This window comes from Phyllostomus discolor, chromosome 7 (assembly GCF_004126475.2).
Source record: "Phyllostomus discolor isolate MPI-MPIP mPhyDis1 chromosome 7, mPhyDis1.pri.v3, whole genome shotgun sequence".
NCBI classification, from domain to species: domain Eukaryota; kingdom Metazoa; phylum Chordata; class Mammalia; order Chiroptera; family Phyllostomidae; genus Phyllostomus; species Phyllostomus discolor.
The window spans coordinates 131,803,921-131,824,664 of NC_040909.2; the positions used below are offsets into that span (position 1 = coordinate 131,803,921).

General features: G+C 40.8%; 1 long non-coding RNA gene across 1 annotated transcript; it reads left to right on the plus strand.

Annotated features, from left to right (window-relative positions):
* Positions 1 to 5,759: 5,759 nt before the first annotated feature.
* On the plus strand, positions 5,760 to 11,610 carry LOC118501907. Its single transcript, XR_004904560.1, has 3 exons — positions 5,760 to 5,993; positions 8,131 to 8,262; positions 11,177 to 11,610. It is a non-coding gene; the product is annotated as an uncharacterized LOC118501907 (long non-coding RNA).
* Positions 11,611 to 20,744: the final 9,134 nt, after the last annotated feature.

The window sequence follows — 20,744 nt, forward strand, 5'->3', positions numbered from 1 at the left end:
TCCCATGTCTCATGGATACTTTTGTAAAATCTAATAAAAATAAATATCAGACTTAGGATCTCAAATGTTGTCCTCTGAACTTTGGGGAGCAAAGTTCATTGGAAGAAACACAATCAGACCTGTGCTGTGCAGAAAACATGTTGTTGGCAGAGTGGAGGACAATGGTGGGTCTAAAGGCCACTGGGGAGCTAGACAGTTGCCCAGGCTATAGAGGAAGAGAAAGTCGAGTGGAGAGAGATTTAGAACATACACTTGGCAGGATTATTCCTCATTGAAGGAAGGATGGGAGACAGATTGGAAGAAACCATTGAAAATGCAGGTGGACAAGATTCTACAAGAGGTCATGACCCACTAACTCTACCCTCCATCAAATTGCCATAACTCTTTCTTTAATTGCCACTAGAACCTCTTAACCAGACTCCCTTTATTCCTAATTCTCCTCAACAGCATTTTTATACTCCAGATTTATTGTAAAAAGTAATTCTGATGGCACTGCTATTCTACTTAAAATCCCTCAATGTTTTCCACTGCCTTCAGGAAAAAGAAAAACACATTTACGTGGCCTGCAAGGGCCTACAGCAATGCCTGCTTATTTCTCTCGTCTTACTGTAGCTCGCTTTCCTCATCAAATATTAAATTGTTTTAAAATATTTTTAAAAACTGATGCCAGGACTTTCTAAATGATTGAATACCCACATTACATTCTGCTGCCTTTCCAAACCCTATTTTCAAAGGTAGTGAAAAGATCATTATATAGTTGTAAGGGTAAATATATCGATCAATAGAACAGAATAGATATCACAGAAAGAGACCTTCACATATGTGGTCACCTAGTTTTATATGAGAAATATATTTTTTTAACAAACTGTGTTAGAAAAACTGGGTATTTATAGAGAAAAAGTAATACTTTACTTTTAATTCATCCTATTCACAAAACTGAACTCAAAATGGTTCATAGACTTTACATGTCAAAGCTAAAATTATAGAACAAAACGCAAGAGAAAATATTCACAACTTTAGAATAGGCCAAGGTTCCTTGGGTCTGACCCCAAAATAACTAAGCACAAAGAAAAAAAAGTAGTAAATTGAATTTTATTAAAATTACAAATACCTGCTCTTTGACAGAAACCATTAAGGAAATGAAAAAAATGAGCCACTCTCTGGGAATAAAAAATTCCCATAGCCTATATCTCCTGAAAGACTTGCATCAAGAGTATATAAATGACTCTTACAACTCAATAATAAAAGCCTAACAACCCAAAGTATTTTAACAGACAATAGATGAACATACAGGAGTAACCAATAAGCATATCCAAAGATGCACAACATTGACAGTCACCAGGGAAATGCAAGTTAAAATCACAAAGGAGACCACCAAACATCCACCTGAAAAGCTAGAATTAAAAGGCTGATAATAGTGAGTATTGGTGAGAATTGAAAGACTGTTAATAGTAAGTATTGGTGGAGAAGCTAGAACTTGGGAGTATAAGAAGGCACCACTATTCTAAAAACAGTGTGGCAGCTTCTCATAAAGTAAAATGTACACTGAAATATGATCCGCTGATTACATTTCTAGGTATTTACTCAAGAGAAGTAAAAACATGTATTCACACAAAGGCTTGCTCATGAGTGTTTATAGCAACTTTGTTCCTAATGGCCTGAAACTGAAATAACCCAAATGCTTATTAACATAAAAATAGATAAAACTAATTGCAGTAGATCCTTACGATGAATACTGTGGAACAATAAGAGGAGACAAAGAATAAGACATGCAAACAACATTAATAAATCTCAGGAACATTATGCTGAGTGAAAGAAACCAGACACGCAACAGAACATGCTGTATGATTCCATTTGTAAGAAATTCTAGCACAGGCAAAATTAATCCATAATGACAGATTAGTGCTTGTCTGGGGCCAGAAGTACAAGGGAGCTGACGGCAAAGGGGCATGAGGGAATTCCTAGGGATGATGCAGACAGTCCATTTTATCATTGAAGTGGTTACAAGTATGTGCGTATCCATCAAAGCTCATTGACTTGAAAATGAATGCTGATATCACAGGGGCATCACACACACACACACACACACACACACACACACAGCTTATTGACTTATGTACTCAAAATGTACATTATATCTTGATAAATTGATTTTAATTTTTAATAGGAAGAATATTATAAAAGATTTCAGAAAAATTGATCAGAAACATAGGATGTAAGTTTCCAAATATTAGCAGGTATTCCATTAATATTATTTTTAGTTGATTGATTATATAAGATATATGTAAAACCTTTAGCAAAGTGCTCACTACATGAAAGCTACTTAATGATTTCAAGGTGGGCAAAGTTAGGTTCATAGGTGTGAGCACACAAAACACAGAGCAGACTACAAGAATGTGTAAATGATGTAAATAGTCATAACCTGCATGTCTCTTTCCATATGAACAAGTGTAAACCTACTTTTGCCAACCCCTGTATTTACAGAACAAATCCTGGATAGGTCCACTAATCTCTAGGGTCCAGTAATTCCCACTTAACTTGAGATTGTAGATGCTTTGAAGAAGGTGTTTCTCTTAGTTGGAAGCAAAGGCTGGGTAGAGGCAGCTACTGGAAATGCTGTTGCTGAGGCAGAAAAATGAAGCTCCTACACAAAGGTGAAGAGCACCAAGGCTCAAAGATGTAGGTAGTTAATAAGGTGTAATCTGGCTAATTGAATGGGCCATAAGAACAGCAATAACATACTTAATGCAAAGCAACTTCCTAAAAGCAAGATCAGACTATGGTAAAATACCCCAAAAGGCTGGTGTCAGTGATCTGAGCCTGGTCCATTTCAGCTCCATCCCCTTTAGAAGACCTGACGGGACTTTCTAAAGCTTCCTGCTCAGCTCCTATGTAATAGGTGGGGAATGCCCACAGAAAGAAAATGACTTACTCATGGCTGCACAGGCATAAAGTCAGAACTATTTCCAGACCACCTACATCTTCATTAGTTTTTACACCCCAAGCATTCAAGAAAAAAGACCTTCCAAACCAAACCAGTGAATCTGGGTTTTGCCTACCAGTCTGCATGGTTGCATTTGCTTGTTCACTGCAAATGAAAATCAAACAAACCATTTTAGACCTAAGGTTCAAAACCTCCGAAACTAGCCAGTTTCTGATTGGCTCAGTTTATGCTGGGAAACCTGTTCTTCAGAACTGCGGAGAACTGAAACGTGGCCCCCTTTCAGGAATAGGGACATGGCTTCTTGGAGCTAAATATTGTATATCAAGACACGGTTCTGTACCTCAAGAGATTTTAGTCAGCCTGTGGCCTCCCAAGTTGTTGCCGCAACGCTTTGCTCATCAAGGGCTGTGTATCTGAGTGCTTGCTCTCGAGCCAGGACGGAATTGGTCGGAGCTGGCGGCTCCCAGTGGGTCCTGTGGTTTTCAGGGTATCGATCTACTCCAATGATTGAATTGCTTTCTTGTTTTGTGGTGATAGGTGTTACCCGCTTTTTTATGGTATGCTGGTGTGATTAAAACCCAATTCTTGTATTTTGCTACAAATGCCAAACATTTATTTATAACCTTCAGAGAACCTGCTCACCTCCTCCTCCACCTTAATACGTCTAGTGAGTGTGATACATGGCTGAGGTCTACTCGCATGGGGGTGATAATTGTGTCCTTGCCCTGAATTTCCCTAAGAGGACTACCCAAGTGATCTTTGGAGGACAAATAATTTCAGCTTTTTGTTTTAAAATTTAAAAACCTGGATATTGCTATGATAGATGACAGCATAAGGCACCCTGGAAAAGTAAAAATAGTTCTGGATTAAGAGTCAGGAGATGTCCCTGGCTGGCGTAGTTCAGTGGATTGAGCGCGGGCTGCGAACCAAAGTGTCACAGGTTCGGTTCCCAGTCAGGGCACATGCCTAGGTTGCAGGACATGGCCCCCAGCAACCACACATTGATGTCTCTCTCTCTCTCTCTTTCTCCCTCCCTTCCCTCTCTAAAAGTAAATAAATAAAATCTTTTAAAAAAAAGAGTCAGGAGATGTCTGAGGGAGGCTGGGACACGCGATCCCTCGGATTAGAAGGAAAAGGAACTAAGCACCTGTCTTAGTCTGTTCTGCTAGCGATGACAACATACCACAGACTGGGCGGCTTATAAACAACAGAAATGTATTTCTCACAGTTCTGGAGGCTGGAAGTCTGAGAACAAGAGCTCAGGGCCTGAGGACCCTCTTCTGGGTTGTAGCCTTGTAGGTTGTAGCCTCACATTGCAGAAGGGGTGAGCTAGCTCCCTCTGGTCTCTTTTATGAGAACACTAATCTCAGCATGAGGACTCCACCTCATGACCTAAGCACTTCCCGAAGTTCCCACCTCCTATAACCATCATCTGGAGTATTGGGATTTCATTATATACATTTGGAGAGGGTCACACATTCAGACTAGAGCTGCACCTATTGTTTACTGAGTACTTGTTATATGTTTGACATTTACGATGTTCGGTTAAACTTAAAGCAAAATAAGGACAGTCTTATATATATTTTATTTACTTTTTATACCAATGCTCATTATCATACCCAACACATCTTAGCAGTTCAACAAACATTTTTAGAAAAAAATGACAAAACAAAGGAGGTAGGTTTTTTTTATTTCTCCCAACCTTTATTTTTCAGATTGGGAAATCGCAGTTAAAAAATGTCAGGTAATTTGCCCCAATTCACACAGCTGTTGTGTAAAGAAGCTTAGGATCATGAATGACCTCTCATTCCAAAGGTAACCTCTTTACTACGCAATGGGCTTTTAGTCAACCAATAGATAATTACTTAGACATGTGCTAGTTTAGGGGACGTTTGGTAGAACTGAATGGCAATGGAGGCAGCACCATTAATCTGAGTTATGTTTTAAAAAGGCAGTTCAAGCAGCTGTGTGGAGACCTGAGGAGGGGCATGTGGGGAAAAAGAGAGTTCATTTGAGAGGCTACCCAGTAGTCTAGGCAGAGGTCATAATGTCTTGGGTGAGAGTAAGTATGATAGGCATGGTGGAGAATGCATGAGTTTGAGGCCAGCTGTGAGAAGAGTCCAGTAACTTGCTGATGGACTACACATAGGTCAGAGGGAAGAGAAGAACTGGGTATTATTTCAAGCTTTAGTTGCAAGTACTGCATGGATGGTGATATGATTCTCTGGGTTGTAAAAGTCGGAAGGAAGAACACTTTGGTGGGGTAAAGAATGAGGAGTTTCATTTTGAACATGTCCTCTTTGATATGTAAGTTAGATAAGCAGGTGGAAATGTGGATTGAGCTATCGGTTATGTGAGGCTGGAATTTTGGAAAGAGATGAGGTAGAAGTCATGCATTTAGGACTCTATGACATCTACACAGAGTTTGAGCTCTGGGCCCTTCACTGTAGACCCCTTCAGGAAAATGGTACGCGGCGGTTAGACAACCACAGCATACTTGGCAAGGACATGTTCTGTGTCCTCAGAGTGACTCGAGCTGATGATTGCTCCCCAGGTTTGGCAGAAAGATCGAAAGCAAAAACAGTTTTTACTGAAAATTCCCTCTGGCACAATATTAGATTTAAAAAAATAGCGGAGTAGACTCAACTACAGACTTAGCCAGAATGAGAGTAGGCGCAACCACTACAAGGCTTAGAGAAATTACAATGAGCTTTTGGGTTAGTCAAAACATAATAATGATATCAAAAGTTCAGATACGTGCAGGCTGGTTTATAATGATGTATTCTTTTTGTTTTTTCTTGTCTACCCCAGAAAAGAAACATCAACACGCCACACCCTGGAGATTTGATGTACTGAAGCTTCGGGCTGGCCAGTATTCAGTTCCACTGGAGAACTGACTGTGTCACATGCAATGATTCCTCCAGTGTCATCTTCCCCTCACACTCTGGGCTTCCTGTGGGCAGGAATAAACCCCTTCTTAGCCATTTCTCCAGCCTTGTAGAGTCTCTGAGCATTAAGCTGACTCAGTCATTGTGGTTTGATGAATCCAGTAAGTATTTGAGAAAGTTAATATTCAAAGTATCTAACAGTAAAATATGATACAAAAATAATTCTTCTAGAAAAATTCTATTTCTATAAACAGCAAAGAGTCCTCATACTGGTAACATGTAAGATATATCAACTATTACTTGTCTTGTCACCCATTTTGGCCTCATTTTCAAAATTTCTTCTTATAGAAAATGACTGCATATGTACAATACGTAACCAGAATGTTTAGCTTCTTCAAAACTAATTCTACAGAGTCCTTGCTCTTAGGCTACAAGCTTGGGCTTGTTAGCCACCAGTTGTGACTAAATCAAGCCATTTCCCTTGACCTTCCCCTTTCAAGTCCAAGAGCAGAAGAGGACATAATCTCCCCCAGATCTAGGGATTGCCTTATTTTATGTCCAGGGTGACTGACACATCATTCAGGAGAAATCCCAATGGATACATTACCAATATTAATTAATGTAATTTGTTGAACATATAAATGAGTTAGTTCAAGGTGTCATATACCTCTGAATTATTTTTCAACAAAAGATCTCAAAAATGATGTCTCAACCTTTAGTTCATACATTCTAAATTTAGCCCATTTGTAAGTATCTGTTTTCACTTTATTTGATATATGCTTATTCATTTCTGTGTCTACCCCCAATCAAATGTGAACGTGAAGACACCAGACACCTGTCCGACCTACACAACAGACCTGTGCTCTATTGGATACTCTAGCCTAGCACGGTATTGGACACCTAAAATGTGTTTAGTAAATATTTGTTGAGTGTACAAATTACCTACAGTCCATAAAAATCTTAAAATTTGGATAGTATTATCTTTCCTTTTAAGTGGGGACCACTGAGTTTCAGAGAAGTGACATCTCTAAAACAGTGAAACTGAGATATGACTCTAAATCTTATCTTATTTTTTATCTTGGTATACCTGGTTAGTCACACTGTACCCATCTCTCTATCAAAACTTGGTGACTATTCAATGACTGCAAAATTTTATTTCTTTGACTATTTTTCAATATTTATTTATTTTATTCTTTCTTTTCTTAAAACAGTTTTTATTGTAATTCTTTCCATCACCATTTAATCCCTTTATACCCTCTCCCCCTGCAATCACCACACTGTTGTCCACATCCATGAGTCCTTTTTCCTTTTTGCTTGATCCTACAGTGATGAGACATAAAACCTTTTAGGGGAAAAAAGGCATGCCTACTTTTTTAGAGTGTAGACTTCAGGGAGCGGAGAAGAAATTTAAGCAGTAGGTTGATGGTAGGTGATAGAAACAAGAAACACTGAAACAAGAAATACGAGAAGAAAAAATAGAACAGTCAGAACATTTAGGATAAATTACTGTGGATACCTAACAAGCAGAAGGATATGGGATTTCCTGACATTCATAGCTACTTTCCCTAGATACGTAGTCCAGTCTCTAAAAAGAGATTCTAGGCATGCATCCTCATGGCATTTTAGCCATAGACAAGAATGGTTTTTAGAAAGCTGTTAAATATTAGAAGACATTTCTATGGAGATCTGTCATGAACACAGATTTCGGAGATGTGTCTTCCATTCAAGTTTATCAAGACTATTGGTACAGCCCTGTCTTGACCAATGAACTTTAAGCTGACATCAGGAGGTTTCTCAAATGTGCGCTCTAGAGTATATTCCATACACTATGTGATTTTAGAGACTTTCTTTTTGGTGCCTCAGTTGTTACAAGAGCAAAAGCAAGCCAACATATAAAGAAAATTTCTGAATAGGAGCAAACTATGCTATCAAAATTAGGTCTTTGCCTACTACTTGCCTAAAACCTCAACAAATTGAAAGCAGATTGCACATGAACCATGTAATATAATGATGTCAAAGAGAGAATTTTTTTCTGAAAAGAATAGACCAACATTTTCTTGTGACTATGAAATTTAAAGCCAAGATGCAGATGGTGAAGTTGGGTTTTATTTATTCTCAGCACACAGTTTGGCATATTTGTTCAAAAATATTTTTTAAATGTTGGTATGTCTGGCTAAAGGTGATTACTTCACTATTTAGCTATTTTCCTGAAACAGTTAGGTTTTATGGACTTTTGGGTCTAAAATTGTTTGATCTTGTGATTTGGGTTTTTGTAGTTGGTGGAAAATGCTTTCACAGAGTGAAAAAGGAAATCAAGTATGGTAGATATTGAAACAAAATACTATTGGTTTGTATACTATTGGCTAGCCATACTGGATGGCTAATGACAATTCTATTCCCCTTTCCTCGGTTCTAGGTAAGAACATCAAGGTTCTGATTTCATCATCGGTAGTATGGGCAGGATATATGGGTTTGAATACTTGTACTTGTGAAAGTAAGATTGAAAAATTTGAATATCCCACTTCATGGAAGACATAAACACATGGTAAGAATGCATTCATGCCAACAGATCATCTCCATGACAAGATGGGTTCCCCAGAGCTACATTGGATCAGGAGGCAATTTAAATGTGAACAGTGAAAGACATAATCCCAAGGGCCTGGACAATTAAAATAAAATTCATCTTTGTGCATGTGAATACTTAGCTGTGTTTCTATGAATCTAAATGTGAGTAGGTCCTTAATTGATTAGAATTTGCTGCCATGGCTAAAGGTAGACTTTTTCTTATCAATAAAGAGGTAACGGAAGTGATAAGAAAAGATTCCAGTTTCAATTGGACTACTTGATTTCTTGTGTTTTTTGGTTAAGCCCTTTACCTTCCATTCAGTCCCTCAATCTCCCTCCCCTCTGGCATGTTAATCTGTTCCATGTGTCCACGCTTCTGTTTCTATTTTATCAGTTTATTTTGTTCATTAGATTCTACATATAAGTGAGATACTATGGTATTTGTCTTTCTCTGACTGTCTTATTTTACTTGGTAAATCACCAAGTCCATACATACTGTCTTATGCAAAAGGTAAGATTTTCTTTTTTATGGCCATGTAGTATTCCATGGTATAAATGTTCCTCAGCCTGTTTATCCATTCCAGTTTATCCATTCAAGTTCCTCAGCCCTCCCATTCTACTGGCAGGCACTTGGGTTGTTTCTAAAGCTTGGCAATTGTCAATGACACTGCAGTGAATGTAGAGGTACATATAATAATTACTCACCATCACTAATTTTCAGAGAGATGCAAATTAAAATTCCCATTTCCTTTGAATTAATGGGCCTATTCCATTTCATATAGCAATGAATGTGGCAGCCATACTTGCAATTCTTAGCTGAATTGCTGAAGTATGATAGCAAGTAAAATTTCCTTTCAAATTCTTACATGAGTTTGAGAGTTCTGATTTCACTGTTAGTAGCTTTTGGGCTCCTGTTGTATTATGTATCATCAGAATAATCTTAGGAAAAGATAGAGGAAAATATGTCAAATTCTCATATAATGATATCATTTAGAGCAGAAGTTCCTTGAATTGAATACCAGGATGATCTGGGGACACCCATTTGAAGAAGTGGACTTTAGATGGGACAAAAGCATCTGTGACTTGTCCTCCTGAGAAGGAGGAGGAAGCAATGGGGACGGGCTAGCTCTCAGACATGGCCCTTTACCTCTCTTAGCTTCAGCTAATTAAGTGACAATAATCCTTGCTTATCCAGTACACAAGGTTGTTTGGAGAGTCAAAATCATTTTGTAAACCACTTCTTAAATCATACTTACTGATTACAAAACAAGTACCAGGCACTGGGGAAGAAACCAAGATACATAAGACTGACCTCTTCCCTTAGCAGTGGTCCAGTGGGGAAGCCAGACCTAATAAATGCTGCCAGGTAGCATCAGGTGAAGTAAGAAACAGGGAGGGAAGCCCACCAGTATTTTGGATCATGAATCTGGAAGGTCTTTTTAAACCACAACTGTTTTCCAAATTAAGAGACAGCTTTATGCCAAGTAGCCTTGACATGAATAGAATCTATAGACACTTTCTGTATTCTAAAATGTCAAAAAAAAAGTCAGTTTCCTTGACAGGTTACAAGATATATGTCTGTTACCTTTGGATGAATCAGACTCCTTGCTCAGTAAAGCAATTTATAAAGACTCCATGAAAGATGCTGAGACGCTCACATGCAGGTCTACTGTACTGATCTTTCCTTTGGAAATATTGCACTGCCAGAGACAATGGTTCCCCTTGACTGAAAGCAGATTTCCAAATTTATGAGCAAAAATAATAATTTTTAAAATCCTCAGTCATCCTACTCAAACCAGTGAAGTCGAAATGAAAATATCACATCTGTGTGCTTCAAACATGTTTCTTACCCAGCAGCCAGCGTCTCACCCCTTCCATGTGGGCTAAGGGACAATCTGCTCCCAACAGCCTGAAATGTCTTTTGTCATTTTTGCAAACTTGCAAAAAAAAAAAAAAAGACACCAAGCACTTGGCTTTGTGAGGAAAGAGATTGTGGCGAAATTTTTCACACATTTTCTCTCTTTGCATAAATTTTCAGTGTTGCACTCTTGCAGGGTGGTGTGGGAATTGGAGTTGAAATTTGGGTTCTTTACTGGCTTGGGAATTCAAGCTAGATTACCTACCTTTATTTGACTTTTGGCTTTAGTTCATTACAGGCACAATGTGTCTATGAAGCACTCCTTCAAGTACTACACCTTCCCAATCTGACGGTTAACCTTTTGAAGGGAAAAGCCTATAGTTTATGCTGATTTGTTTTCTTCTCTTTCTACTTGCAAAGTATCTATGTACCCATTTAACAAAGTCAATTGGCTGATAGACTTTGTACACAGTGGTTCAAACAATAGGCGATATCACCTAATTCAATACTGGGTCTGCTCTCTAAGACAAGTCGACTTGATGGCTGCATATGGAACATGAGAAAACCGAGGCTCAGCTAAATCTAGGGCCTCATCCCTGACCAGCTGTCTAGTTGGAGGCCCAGGATCCAGTTTCCTTTCTGGTCATCTTGTTGTCTTATCCAAATCTAAACTTCGTCAAGGACAAACACACTTCATTTACTCATAGACCAATCTGATTCATTTCCTTTGCTTTTTCTTTCTTTTTTTTTTTATTTCTTCAGTACATATTTTCCATACAAATCACATGCTAACGAATCATGCTCTGCTTTTGCAAACCTTTTTACTAATGTTTTGATGTTACTCAATAACTTTTTAAGTGTTTAATTCTTATCTATCCCCTGAAAATAGGAATTATGTTTTTCTTTTTGTTTCTTCTACAGAATCTTACAAGATGCCTGGCACATGATAAATATTCAAAAGTATTTATTGCTTGGTAGTCCTTTTTCTACTAATTCATGCTAAAGTGTAAGCATTCAGAACTCAGAATGGATCTCTGACTTGGTGTTTCAGGAGGCAAACTGAGGTCCAGAGGAACTGAGTGGCTTTCTTCATTTCCCTCCACCACGAGTAACAACATGTAAAGACGGGAATCTCTCCCTTTCCACTGTCAACCCAATGCTTTTTCTGTTACTTTTTATTCCCACTGTTGTAAATTAACTAAGAGTAAAGAATACTTGCAACTCTCCAGAGCCATTGTCTGTACCTTCTGTCTCATTAAATAAATCTGAGAGATTTTGATCCATGGATTTGTCATCAGCAATGCGGTTCTGACAACACCCATCATAAAGCCAGAGAGAGTTGTCTGTGTCTCAAGACAGCTCTTGGTGTCAGGGCGCTGATCTCCTTGCCTGTCTGAATGCTTAGAGGTGACTGATGGGCTCAACCAGAGGCTCATCATTAACTCATGATGTTTTCTGGCAAGGCCTTCATTCTCTTTTTCAGCAGTTCTGGTCCCCGGAACTGCCACACACAGGAGAGGCAAGAAGAGATGGAACAGTCAGAGCTGCAGAATCAGCAGCCAGCGGGCCATATGGAAATGTTTGGGGATTAGGAACAGGGCCACATGTGCTCAGCTCATTCTGGGTGAGGCATTTATCCCCCTGCAGTGAAGAGGAAATCACTTGCAGTGACTCACTTGGGAGGAAGCTAGCACGGCCTGAGTCAAACCAGCCCGACTCCATCACTTTCTGGAAGTGGGCATCTGTGACCACTCATGACCAATTAAGTGTGGAGCACATACCGAGTACCACTTCTTCTAATAAAGCTGCTTGGGGTGAATGGGAGAGAAGTTACCCTAAGTCAACAGAGAACAAAGAACTTCTCCTCCATCATAACTGACCACCTACTATGAGCTAGTTACTGTGCATATTTACTTTATTTAATGCTAAAAACACCCTTATAAGTTAGGCATTATCCTCAGGTTATAGATGGGAAACTTGAGGCTCATCAGGATAAGAATCTACATGGAAGCTTGGAAACAAAAAGTGTCAGGAGTGGGATTTGAACTGAGGTGAATCTCTTCTGCTTCAAAGTTCATGCTCTTCCCATTCTGTTGAAATGTATGGATCGGTCTGTGATCAATCAGAGAAGCAGAAACACTAGGTAGTGAAAATGTATGTATATAATGAGGAAGTTGGTAGAGGGATTTACCCTTGCTCAGTTGTGCAGGTGGTTATATAATTTCTGTAAGGCTATTTATTGTCTTTGGGTCTCATGATAGAAGCCCACAAGGCAGACAGTGCAGAGGGAAAATGAATGTGAAGCCAAGGTGAACCAGGGCGAGTTGGAAGCCATGAGCACAAGCTGGAACCCAAGAAAGGTTGAAATCCATGTAAGTTCCCACTGTCTCTGACCTTGATGGTGTAGGTACCCTGCAGAAAACACTGGCATCTTTCATCACAGAGCTAAACATACACACCTGGCCCAGGAGATAGGTAAGCTCAGGAAGGAATCAGGGAATCCTGAAGGAATGGCCAGCCCAATTACTGTCTCATGCTGACACGACACGCCAGCAATACAGTGCTGGCTCTCTTCAAATCTTGCATAAGAATCTCTGTTCAGCCCACACTGACCAGAAATATTCTGGAAAAGGAATTCTGGGAAACTTAGTTTAGCCTAGCCATATTAACACACTATAAAGCCACCATAATTGTGTATGTGTATGTGTGGTGACAGGGATCTGGTCCTAAATATCTTAACCAGACCACATTGGAATCCAATAAACTTGACCTCCTGGTAGCCATTTCTGAATCCTGAAATAGGTCCCGAATCCTTTTTCTTTGTGTTACAACCTTTTTCTTTGCTTTCTGACCCTGTTTTTCACTGTCCCCTGTCTACTGCCTAGAGCATCACGCTTAAAATGCCTTATTGCTCCTCTAGTGCTAAGTGTCATTTCTTCCAAGTCTCTATGTGCTCTTACCTCTTGGATGACAGCTGCTTTGGGCTGTTATTATTACTGTTGTTATTGTTATTTTTATTGTTAGAGGGCTTTGGTTCCCCCAAGTCATTTATGACCAGCTTGGTATTAGGCTGTTTGGTTTCTCTTCCCCCTGCACCAAACAGAGAGGCCCCACAGGAACAGAATGTAATGTCACTGCAGGGGACCAATTTATACAGAGAGCACAAGCCCCACTTGTATCTCACAGAGGAACGAGTTTAAGATACAGCTTTTATAAACAGACACTTGGAGCTCAGTGAGAGGATTTGAAAAGTTAAACATGCTGGGGCCATGACTATAAAAGTAAAGTTACAGGGCTCAGGAACCTTTCCAGAGACAGGCTTATTTCAAACATTGCTATCTTGTAGGTGTTATTCTTAGCAGCACACAGGTTCGTGCTGGCCCTCATTCCCACATCCAGCTGGAGTGGAGTCCCACAAGGGCCTCATTAGGCTGCTGGGGAGTTTATTACAACACAGTCCTGGATTCTGCTTGGGTCTTATCATGGCCTGTGACCCTGGCCTCTTCCTCTCCCTAAGAGCCCTCGCTCATTTCTTTGTGGGTGTGTTTATTCAATCAGTAAAAGTGGATCAGGTGCTTACACTGTGCCAGGTACTGTGTTGGGTCCAGAGAATACTAAGACAGATAAGACAAAAGTTCCCACCCTCAAGGACTTACAAGTGAGATAGAGAGAAGGTAATCCGACACACTTAATAATGTGCGAGGGAGGCTCTCACAGAAGCCTGGACAGGGAGCACTGGGGACAGGTACCCGGGAGACAGAAATTGACTGGGGATGGGGAAGGAGGTAGCTCAGCCTTCACTGAGGAGGACAATTCTGCGAGACAGGGAGTTTCACTCCCAGAGCGTAGCTGGGCATTTTACTTTTGGCATAAGATCCTCCTCCACTGCCTAGAGAACAGCATGCCAACCCCTCGCTGAGTATCTCTTTAATATGTAGAAACCCCAGCCTGCTTCCCTGACTTGCTCCCTCTACCCTCTCCCATGTGCAGCTCCCCACTTGAGTTATGCAAAGCACTCATCATTCCTCGCTTCCATCCTGCCTCCATGCCTGGGGAAACCCACCTTCTCTTCCCGCAGTGCCCCGCTCACCGCCCCTTGTCAGCATTTAGAGATCATACCACTCTAGACAGTCCCAGTACAGCTTCTATATGGAAAACAGCAGGAGACTGACGCTTGAAATTCAGTAAAAACTAAGTTTGCATACAGTTGGTATCTAATACATGATTTATGTATACACTTGAAGATGATAAGAAGCAATTCTAAAATTCAGGGACCCAGAGTTTTCTGGAAATCTTCTCCTAGGGGAAAACCCTCATGCTCCTACCTTTCCCACTAAGTTTTCCTGATTCCGTCAGAGTGGACACTGTCTTTCCATCACTTGAACCCCTCACCTTCCCCAACCTTTGCACTTCGGTGTGAAAGGTGCTGCCCCTGACATAGGATGCTGGGGCAGTAGCAGGTTTCTAGCGGCAAAGACACAGAATGAATTGTTCATGTGTCTCCCCAGAAAAAGAGGATTCAAGGAGAAGATGAGGGGAGGTGGACTTCCGGGCTTAGTGGATGCGCATGTGGATGAACGAAGGAGCACAGTCATCTTTTGTTAGCAAATTAAAATAGGGGAAATGGGTCAAAGGTGCAGAGACCCCTCTCTCCTGGTCTGAGTCTCAAACCTCCCTCCTCTTTTGCTTATCAGAGAAAGGTCTGCACTTGGGAGCTAGTAAATCTGCTTGGCAGGTAATCGCTACCCAACCACCAGCTGCTGCCTTGGCAAAAGGCGCATCGCCATTGCCATGGCAACACACAGGCAGGCTGACGGAGAGCAGTCCTGGCTCTGGGCCAAGGTAATCTGATGGCACTGGGCTTTGTTAATAGAAAGAGAAAAGCAGGCCAGAGCCGCTTGCCTGTCTGTGTGCCTTGGCCATACAGGCTGGATGGGATCGGAGGGCAGGGCTAATTAACCGGCGCGACCAGCTGTGGGCCGCCGCTTGCCAAATCCGACAAGTGGCCTGAGCTTTCACTCTCCATAACCCTTGCCGTATTCCAGGGAGGCTGGGTCCTGGGGGATCGAGGGCCTTTTCTCAGTGATGTCATCCGAGTATTTGTAGCATTTCCTCTTTGTGGGAAAGTTCTCTAGCAAAGTAGAAGAAATGTGCCTTTCCTCGAAGACCTCTTGGCCTTTTGAATTTTCAAGAAAGAGTTTTCTAGAATTTGGGGTTAGGCAGACAATGGGGTGGGAGGGCGGATGGGTTGTTCATATTACACCATGCATTAGGTATGCAATCTGAAGCAGCTTTCAGGGAAGAACATTAACATGCAAAATCTCTCATCAAATGAAACAAGTCAAGCAGCATCTTCAGTTGGGAGATATGGATCATCTTGGAGGGACCAGTGTTGAAAGAAAGGGAACTAACATATTAAGTACCTAGTACCTGACAGGTGGGTCATGTACAAAAGTGTCTGCAAGGTAGGTCCCACTGTCACAGTGGTCCAGATGAAGAAACCGAATGTGTAGAGAGCTTGCCAAGGTCACACAGCTGAACTTGTAACAATGTCTACTACATGGCCAAGCTGAGCTTAAAGCCTAGATTGGTCCAAAGTGCGCATCCTTTACCCAGTCCACACTACAGTGACCACAGCTATCCTCACAGTGTAACAGACATCCTGAAGAATATCTGGGTTTGTAGAATTAAATAACCTGACAAAGGATTTATAAAAACTTATCAATGTTTGCATAGCACAAACTTTACAAAGGTAAACAATAATCTACTTTTGCATGACCACTGTTTAAGATAATAATAATTCCTACCTGACTGCCTGTGTACTAGCTATTTTATGTATGTTATCATTATGCTCCAAAATAGGGATTCTAACCTCATTTTACAGATGAAGCAACTAAGGCTTAGAGAGCCTGGGGAACAAGTGAAAATTACTGTACGATAACAGGGTTGATAAACTGGAGAATCTGAGAAACTTGGAGGCTGTATATATATCTGTAGCTTTGAAATCTCAACAAGCAGGCGCCTGGAGGGGCTCGGTTTCTGTGATTGAGGAACGGAGGTGGGATGTGAGGGAGGGCTGGCTTTTTGCACCAGGAGCTTCATCCACATCCAGGAAACTTACTGGCCTGATCTCTCTGAAGGTGGCTAAGTTTTTTCCCAAATAGAAATAGCACTTCCAGTTGGCAGGGAGCCAGAGAAGGCAGAGGAAAAGAGGTCATGACCAAGAGGGAATGATATTCTAGTCCTTTTCAAGGCCTCTGCATGAAGTATTTATAGCCAGAACCAAGCAATGTCAGCGCTGAGGAATGGAAGGGGAAGATTAGCATTCATCAGGTACCTCCACCATGCCAGTCATTCTGTCTCCTTCCTTTCCCTTAATGCGTATGCTTTTATTTGATATTATGTATATTATATTATATTTATATCATGTTCATATAATACATATAAATGCATATATTAGACTAGATATACCCCCATGCTGCAAATGATAAATTGGGTTGCAGAAAATGATGAATTGACGTATGTTAAGGTAGAGCTAGTCAAGAGGACACATCTCCCCATCTTTAGTCATTGTTTTTTTGGGATTTCCAGGTGACTGCATATAGACTCATATACTTGCAAACTCAGGAATGAGGCCCCATTATGAATTAACGTGGGCACAGGGAGTCAGAAGTCAGAGAAACAGGAACCAAAAAAAAAGGATGCAGAGCAGCAAAGTGGAAAAGCCAATTGTCTACTTGCTTCAGGGTTACATTGAATTTGGGAAGTGAAGATAACACAGAGTCAGGAACAAGGCAGAGGTGCAGCAGGAGATAAGGAACAAAATCCTGAATGATTTGTGAAGAAGATATCAAAGATGAGATTCTCATCATAGACTGGCGTGGTGTAAGAAGATTCTGAACATGCTCTCAAGCTAATACTCTCACTTTCCCTTCTTCTCTGCCTTTCTTCTATTCATCCTACTGACTCACAACGTTATGGGAAGTTAATGCACCTCCCTGCCTGTCTTCCAACTTATGTTGAAACTGTCCCCCTGCAGCACGACTGAGGCGCATGCCCTATCCTGCATTAAGGTCCTGGACAGTTTGGTTCATGTAGAAGCTTCTGCCACTCACCGCTCTTCTGAAGAGATTGTGCTTTGTTGTTTCTCTAGAGTGAAACCAGTGTAAGGCACACGTTGGTGTTTACTATTTTTCTGTTGCCCAGGCCTCCTCACTTTTCTGTTAAAGAGGGAGAAATGAAAATTTCTAGGCTGTAAAGAGAAACATCCTATGAGGGTCTTCCAACCTAGACTAATTAATATTACCTTTATTATTCACACCCTTATAAAATGTATAGAACTCCCTGAGTGATCATTTCTCCAGCTTATGTTCTTGGCATTGTTCTCTGAACTACCCTGCCCAACACACACGCTAGGACCCAGGTGACAAAGGCTGAGTAATACTATTTTTGCCCCCTGCATTGAGAACTGGGACAGTACAGTTAAAATGGAAGTGTGCAGCTACAGGGTCTCACCAAGTACATTATAACTTAACTTCCATCTCACATCTAGTAGTGACAAGACACCTGGATTCCAGTCCTGGTTTTTATATCGGTAGTTCACTGTGTGGCTTTGAGTAAAACCTCTTCCTTCACCAGGAATCAATTTCCTCATCTATCAAATGGAAAGCTTTAATCATACTCTCTAAGCATCCTGGGATTGGGCTGTGAGATTGCTTCTTTCTTTGCATCTGTCATTGAGTTTTCTGTGTAAGATGTAACTTGAGGAAAATCTCTGTGTGAATCTGCACCCCAAGCTATCCTAAATATGGCAAAGCCAAGCCATTTCCTGTGAAGTTTCCTTGGAAGCATAAAAAAGCAGAGCCTGTGACTTCTCAACTCAGTACATTTTTTCCCCAGACCTACTTGAGGGAGGATGGGATGGGAACACTGTGTCAGACAGAATCAAAACGTACCACACAAGTGGAGTGCTCGGCTAATCCAAACAAAATGACGGGGGTGGATGGTCAGAGCCCGAGCAATTTTAATGCAGGCATGAAGATAGGCCACACAGTTAGATCAGAATTTAAATAACCTCACATCACATGTTGCATTTTAAAGCCCCCCTCGCAAGCGCTCAAAAAACTTCCAAATGTTTCATTTTGGGAAGCAGATGCCCTTGGAAATGAAGACCATTCCTTTATTGTATTCTCCTTTCTCCCTTTCCCAGAGTTAACTGCTTGCTCTCCAGAACGGGGAACTCTGGCAGATGGGGCTTCCTCTGCAAAGACAGGAACAGTGACTTGGTAAGCAACGTGTTCATGGGACACACTGAGCCAGAGTGTCCCAAATACAGGGCAGAAGAGGCACATGTCGGTCAGCAGCTGTCTGAGGTACCACCCAGTCTGCCAAAGCTCATGGGCTATCTCCTTGATATCAGACACAATCCTAGGCATAAAGTGGTAAGTAAAACAGTGTAGTCCCTGCCCTCATGGAATTTTCTGTCTTTTAGAGCCAGAAGAAAGATTTAAATTACAGGTGAGGAAAGTGAATTGGTACCCCAATTCACCTATCCAGAGGGTGAGGTGAGATCATCAGTGGACAATGAGTTTGGTTAGAAGTGAACCTCTTGACATGAGGGAGAATGTAATACAGACAGACCACACTGTTCAGATCCCAGATAAAGAAACTGAGAATATTGGAGGCCTGCTTCATGGTGAGCAAACTGAGTGGTAAAAATCAGATTGTTCAGTTATAAAGGACTCTGTTGGATAGAAGAATGGACAGACAACAAAGACTTCTGCTCCTCGTTTTGTGTTTTATTCTGCCAAACAAGATGTTCTTGGACCGTAAAGTCATGTACTTTTTAATATTGTTCTTTTGATACATTCATATTTATCCCCCTTCCTCTTCCTTGGTTATTCATTGGTATTCTTCTCCATATACACCATTCAAATGACTACAAAAATACTACTTGTTCAACTCCTAAAATGTGCTCTAAGTAACTTAGTGATTTTACTTTGACAGGTGATGTAGCTCTAGGCATTACATTTATGAAGAAACTTATACAGAGACAAGGATGGTGCAGCAGGAAAAGAAAAGGTCTGGATGCTAGTGAAGCAGAACAGCTGCCTCCCAATGGCTGATGGGATCAAATGCAAATGAGGAATAAGAATGTTTGTGAATTGCAGGAGAAAGCTGTTGACTCAGTCTGATGTAGAATGTTTATGTAGAAAGAGAGGTAATACTGCCATGAATTTCCTTAGGAGCTTTTATGCTTATACATAAACCTAGGATGAGAAATAATGTGATACATGGCCCCTGCAGTAGACTTTGGGAGGGGACACCTAGATCTCCCTTCAGTGAAGAACTTGTAGCCCCAGCCTCAAGCCCTTTCAGGGACTACTTCTGTTCCAGACAGCCACCTCACCCAAAGTCATGCCTCTTCTCAAGACAATGAGGATTCAATGACTGATCAATGTGGCCATACAGGGACCTGGTTCAACATTAAATCATTCTGGAGGGCCGGTCTAGCTCCAGCCCTTCCCATGGGATGAGGGGAAGATTTTGAGACTGCATTCTTGATTGACTCCTTCCTCTCCCTAAACTTACATACTCCCTCTCCTATCAACAGGTGTTGATTCCAAGGGCATGGCTTAAAATAACCCTGCATGCTCATTCTGATTCTGTCTCAGAATCTGCAGCCCAGGAAACCCAACATGTAACATCACCCAACACATTAAAGTATAAGGTTGTTTGGGGGGGGAGGCAATAATTATAATGTTTGAACATGATCGAGAAATTAAGGACTTTCATTTTGTTTTTTTTTCCTGGCACTCTTTAAGAACTATGTTGTTTCATCCACTCTTTTATCTTTTCTCTTATTTTTTTGTTTTCTCTTGTCTCTTTTCCCCCCTACCACTGACTGTTTCCCATTTAGTTGAAGATTATTGGAAATGAACCATATCATAACAAAAGCTATTTTCAGCACCTTGGGCAGCGGCATATGAGCTACCCCCACCATCCATCCATCCGCCACACATACACACACACACTCTAATAGTTTTATTCTCTCAGTAGCTATCCTAGACAGACTCCAGAGTATCTTTGTTAGTGAGGTTGATGCTATTAATGTGATTTCTGAAATTGGATGGGAAAATTAGATCTCTGAGTTGGTATCCAACTTTGAAAGTTTATGATTTTTGCTTGAATTTCTTACGTGTGCCCCAGCCCTTTTTCCTTTGGGCTGGGAGGAAAAAAGGAGCATTTTTTATTATGCTCCTTTCTTTAGGAGTATACCTGGAACCTGCCTGGACAATAGATTTATATTAATCAAACTGGGCATATGAGTGTTTCTGCTGAAAAAAAATTTACTGAATCATTACAAACCACTCATGATCTTTTATGTACTTGGCTCTCTGGCTTGTCTACACCAATAAAGATAGCTAAAGAGTAAACAAATACACTCACATATGTTAGAGGAAGTAATTGATTTTTTTACTCAGAGTAA